General features: G+C 44.5%; 1 long non-coding RNA gene across 2 annotated transcripts in view; it reads right to left on the reverse strand.

The window, feature by feature from the left end:
• The window catches only part of LOC103560152 (uncharacterized), a 68649-nt gene extending 63097 nt beyond the window's left edge, over positions 1–5552 (reverse strand). The window contains exon 1 of one of the 2 annotated variants that reach the window (XR_547125.2): positions 5416–5552. This is a non-coding gene — a long non-coding RNA (uncharacterized lncRNA). The remainder of the gene's footprint in view (positions 1–5415) is intronic. The other variant, XR_011539007.1, reaches the window with a different exon arrangement.
• Positions 5553–6000: the final 448 nt, after the last annotated feature.

Consider the following 6000-nt stretch of genomic DNA (forward strand, 5'->3'; position numbering starts at 1 on the left):
TATGGACCACACGCCTCCAGATGAGTAACTAATTCAGGATGCCTGCTCCCTCTCCTGACAGAAAGAAGCCTTCAAGGCATTTGCAGCCTTCAAAATAGCAAAGGCACAAAATGCTTGGCTGTTATTTTATCTTCGGTGTCAAGAATGTGGCCACGTGTTCAGCAGCTGTGAACTCCAACACACGCAAGATGGGGAAAAAGTTTGAATTACGCAGATCCCAACTCCCTGTCTTCGATAGGGTCTGCAGGGAGGCAGACACATGGCTGACCCTTCTGATTCTGCTGTGCGTAGAGTCTTGGGTTCTTACAGATACCTACTTTAGTCATAGGCCCCCACATCTCTCTCCCTGGACTACACTTGAGGACAAGATGGTGTCGAGCCACAGAAAGATGCACTGGGCATCCTGTGAGGGGACTTCAATCTTGCTGGCCCTTTTCCCTCGCTCCTTCATGGTCCTCCAGGCATGGATCGAAGCACTGGAGCTTTCTTTATCAGAGAAGGAGAGAGATGAATGATAAAAACTTTGCTTCGCAGCGGCATACGATGCAGAGGTGTGGGGGAGTGGCTGAGCCACAGTCGTGGGTTTGTAAAATGCAGCTTCTCCTTCAGCTGAGGGAGACGATTTGATGTTTAAATGAGACAATAAGTGTATGCAGACTCTCGGCCAACTGACTGACAAGTGAAGGTGTTAGCCAGCTGTTGGCTCATACACATTTATTTATTCAGCAAATATTGAGTGCTCATCCCGTGTCAGGCAACAGCAGTGAACAAGATTTCTGGCCCTCACAGAGGAGGGTGGACAACAAGCAAATAGGCCGGTGAGGCATTTCAGATGGTGAGCAGAACCATGGACGATGCAGCACAGGTTGATAGAAGGAGAGTGGCTGGCTTGGCTATGCGACCACCCAGGCGGGTGGGATGGGGAGGGGATCACCCTGGGGAGAGGTCTTGTTTTCACCTGCATCTGACTCACTGGAGGAGGCAGGTGAAGCTCTGGAGGGCCCTTTAAAAGCTGAGCAGTGAACACAGCTATGCAGAGCTGAGCTCCTGCTGAGTCCAGAGGACATTCCAGCTCTTTCCCAGGGCCTCTGGGACCTGCCGACTTCTCTCACCGGACCTCCCTCTGGCGCCCCCTGTGAATTACTCTACATGTACATCCATTCACCTTGTCTGTCCGCATTTCAGAATTCTGTACCTAACTAGGGTTTAATTAAAGGATGAGAGCAGTTTAAGAATTTCAGATGGCCAGGATGCAGAACAGTTGCCTCCTATGAACCCTTTGTGAATGAAATTATTGAGGCTGTAATCTAGGAAAAAAAGTACTAAATTCTAGGCTTTTGGCTGAAGTGTGGTCATGTGACCAGGGTCAGCCAATCAGGTGCTCCTGATGGGAGTTTGACCATTGGACGAGGGACACAAAGACCGAGCAGCAGTCAGGAAATTGCATGTGGAAGTGGCAGGAGCCTGCTGTCCACCTTTCCTAATGCCATGGGAGCTGCCTCACAGCTTCAGCTCGGACTAGCTAGAGTTTTTTTATTTTTATTTTTTTGACAACACATGACATTGACTGACACAAAATTATTTAAAAAATTATTCTTAGAAGGGGCTGGCCCAGGGGCACAGCAGTTAAGTTTGCATGTTCGCCAGTTTGGATGCCAGGTGCAGACCTACACACCATTTGTCAAGCCATGCTGTGGCGGCACCCCACATAAAATAGAGGAAGATTGGCACAGACGTTAGCTCAGCAACAGTCTTCCTCAAGCAAAAAGAGGAAGATTGGCAACAGATGTTAGCTCAGGGCCAATCTTCCTCACACACGCACAAAAATCCACAAAAATTTACCATGTTCCAGGCCACAAAGAAAAACTCAATAAACGCCAGAAAGCAGGAATCAAAACAGCCACATTCTCTAATGACAATGCAGTAAAACTAGAGATTAAAAATAAAAGGAAAACAGACAAACAAAATCCATCCACTTGGAATTCTGAGTGATGTTCTGAAAATTTCTTGGAATACAGTAGTATCACAGACCATTTAGAAACAATGAAGCACCACATGTCACATGTGAAAATATATCCATGGGGCCAAGGATGCACAGCCTTCCTCAGCAATATGTGCAAAAGATTGAGGACTAATAAGCTAATATTTAACTCAAGAAGCTAAAAAATGAACAACAAAATAAAACAAAGTCATAAGTACAACAAAATATAGTAGAAATATAGTAGACTTGATCAAGAAAGTCATTAGTGGGTTCTTTGAAAAGATCAATAAAATAGAAAAACTGATGGCAAGTCCGATAATAAAATTGAAGAAAGGAGGGAGAGAGGCAGAGAGAGGACAGAGAGAGAATCACAAATTATGAGTATCATGTGTAAGAAAGGAGTCAGTTAGGCTTTAGGTCAGGTGATAGCAAACTTTTTCTGTAAAGAGCCAGACGGTAAATACACTTGGCTTGGTGGGACACATATAGTCTCTGTCTCAACTACTCAATTCTGTCACCGTAGCTCAAAAGCTGCCACGGGTATGGCTGTGTTCCAATAAACCTTAATTTACAAAAGCAGATGACCTGCTGGATTTGTCGCATGGGCCATACTTTACTGATCCTTTTTGTGTGGGGGAGGAATGGAGGACATCTATTCATGAAGATCCAGTAAGCACTTGCTTTGACACAATGCTTTATGTTCCAAACACATAGTAATGAGAGATAAAATACAAAAAAGGAAGCTAAGACGCTCAAATTCAACACAAGATAAATATTTCCATGAACGAGAAAAACAGAAACAGAACCAGCTATGCAAACCTGTGCAGTGTGGAGCTGGGCTGAGGGGGGCGTGTGCTGCAACCTGAGTCTGCAAGCCTGCAGACGTGGCTGCGAAGTCAGCTCCTGTGGGGACCTGGGGTTGCTCCACCAGAGATGAGTGACAAGAGGGTTGTCTGAAGTGAGCTCATATCTTACTAAAGAAGCATGAAAAATCACCTGCAGGCTAGACCGTCATTGCTTCTCAGAGGTTGCCACACTCCAGGAAGCCTTCTGAAACCTGGGGCTATTTTTGGTTATCACTGTGACTGGGGAGCACTTCTGACCTTTAAACAGAGCAGGTAGTGAGACTAGACCTCCCATTCCTGTAAAGTCAGTCCTGTGCAATGCAAAATCAACCTTCTTTGAATGTCCCAACAGATTGTATCCTTTATAACCATGAATCAATGGTACTTTAGAACATGCTAATACTGAAAAGGTTTTACAAAGTAGCATAAAAAATGTTTGTCAGTGTTGGAGATGATTGTTATGGAAAGAGAAGCTTAAGAGGAACAAAAATATTGCAAATTATATTTTGTTTTGATTTTTTTTTGGTGAGGAAGATTGGCCCTGAACTAACATCTGTTGCCAATCTCCCTCTTTTTTGCTTGAGGAAGATTAGCCCTGAGCCAACACCTCTGCCAATCTTCCTCTTTGTATATGGGACACTGTCACAGCATGGCTTGATGACTGGTGCCTAGGTCTATACCTGGGATCCAAACCTGCGAACCCTGGGCTGCTGAAGCAGAGCACGTGAACCCAACTACTATGCCACCTGGGCAGCCCCTATGGTTTTTTTAAGTGGCTTAAAACACACATTTATTATCTCCCAGTTTCCACGGGTCAAGAATCCAGGCATAGTGCAGCTGGTCTTCTCATTAGGCAGTGAGCTGGGTATTGGCGAGTTTGCCTTCTTTTCTGGAGCCTGTGGGCCTCTCCCCCACACACTGGGTTTTTGGCAAAATTTCGATTCAGTTCCCTATGGTTGTAGGATTGGGGTTTTCTTACTGGCTCCTACACAGGGGCTGCTCTCAACTCTTTGAGGTCCCTCCTAGTTGCTTGTTTACTCACAACTTGATTGTCTAATTCTTTAAGGCCAGTAAGTGAATAGCTCCGTGAATTACTTAAAGCAAAAAAACAATCCATTCTCTGTTTAATTTAGCCCATGGAAGCATGTGTGCTCAACTCAACATGTGGGAAGGCTAGATACATATTCCGTGAAACTTCATCCTGTGCCATGCTGTGTCACCACTTAGAGAATGATTTGCTGCTATCTTTACAATAAGGCCCAACTCATTTGTGAGAATATCATGATATTTCCTCTCTTTTTCACTTGTACAATCTGAATTTGTCTTGGTGTGTTCTTGCTACTATGACGAAAGTCATGAGCTCTGTTTTTATCCCATGCAAATAAATAGGATCTGTTATTATTTATTTTGTATCATTTTTGTTCTATGTCCATCATATCTCCACATTTTTAGGTGAAATTAGTCTGACAGGAATTAAAATAATAGAATAGTCTGATAGACTTTAATATGAGATTTTTTGCTCAGAGTTACAAATGTAGATATACCAACTATAAGAATCCAAATTAAGAATAAAACCAGGTATAAATGATTTTTAAAACATAGTGCATGTGAAAAAGTATTACTTAGATACCTTATAAGTGAAAAATATGCTCAGTGGTATGCCTCTCCTGACAAAAGACGCATGTCCCGAAAACATTTTCTGAACTGTTTCTACAGCTTCTCTACCTTTTACTAAGTTCCAGCTGCTGAGAGTAGACATAAGCAGAGGGAGAGAGGAAGAACATCCTCTCCCAAGACGCTCTTACCCAATTTTTCCAGAACACCTACTAAAAGAGAGAGTCTGTGAAACTCTAATTCTCATTATCAATTTATTCCTTGATGTGAATAATTAGAATCTCTACTGTAGTAAACATTTTTTTCCAGTTAGGAAATCAGTTCCGATAGTAAACAGTCCTTTCCTGCAGGTCAAAATCTCAGCCCTGTGGGCAGGAGTAGGATTTCTAAATAATGCCCTCACAGTGAAAACACAGGCTTTGGAGTTGGGCAGACTGGGGTGGCTTCCAGCTTTGCCTCTTACTGGATGCATAGTTCTGGGCAGGACTGATGCTCTCCTATCAATTTTGCTCATCTATAAAATGGGGACACTATCACCTACCATCTGTCTTGTATAGAGCTGAAGAGGGGAAAAGCAATGCCTGGAGACCCCCTAGTCCATGAGCTGCTTTCAGTCCCGGTAGCCATTGTCTCATTCATCAGTACCTGCTCGAGCCTTTTCTGCGACAGGAACTGAAGCCAGCACTGTTTGTCTCTTTTGCTTGATACTTGATCCAGTCCTGCATGGACTCCCCACAGCCAGGCAGCCGAGCCTGCCTGAGAAGACGCCAGCTGAATAAAGCCCGCCCCTCCCCCTCACCGTTTTCTATTGTTTGTACTTTGATAATCCCAAAAGCTCAGTGAAGACTTCTGCTATTTAAAAAGTGCCCTATTAAGCAATAAGAAGTCACATGCATGTAGAGGGCTCATTTTTGAAACCGAGAGCAGGCTATGGGTGCTGGCATCGTTGCTGCTGATGTAGACGCAGGTACTCACCCAGTGGAAGCGGGGCTGGCACCCGCTCCTGCTTGTGAGTCTTGGTGCAGTTCTTTGCGAAGCGTCGGAGGAGTTCTCTGTGATAGGTGCCATCACATTTTAATTGCAACTAAGCTGGCTTGGCAACACGTTCTTTCTTGGCAGCATGTGAAAAAACATTTTTTGCAAACTGGAAGGCAGACTGGTGGTTTAATTCTTCTCGTAAAAAGAAACTCTCTGGGGCTAGAGGGAAGTGACATTGCAGGCTTCCCACAACGTACCACATTGCATAGAGACAGGCATCTTTCTGTGCTTCCCACTGGCACTGGGGAATTCAAGGCACTTGGAGAGAACAGAGGGTGTTCTTAAGTAGAACTAGGAAGCTTTTGCAGAAACAGAGTAATTGGAGGTTAGATCCCTGGGTGTGAGGGAAACCCCTGAGAAGACTCTGATTTCCACCAAATCTCTTTCCCAGGCTCACTTTCTGGCAAGAGACAGGCTTTCTTTGCTCTCTACCACCCCACTCTGCCTAGCATGCATTGGCCAGCCTCGGCCACCTGATACCACCTGGGGCTGTCTGGATTCCCAGAATGTGAGAGCTTTGCC

The sequence above is a fragment of the Equus przewalskii genome, chromosome 4, assembly GCF_037783145.1.
Source record: "Equus przewalskii isolate Varuska chromosome 4, EquPr2, whole genome shotgun sequence".
Taxonomy (NCBI): Eukaryota; Metazoa; Chordata; class Mammalia; order Perissodactyla; family Equidae; genus Equus; species Equus przewalskii.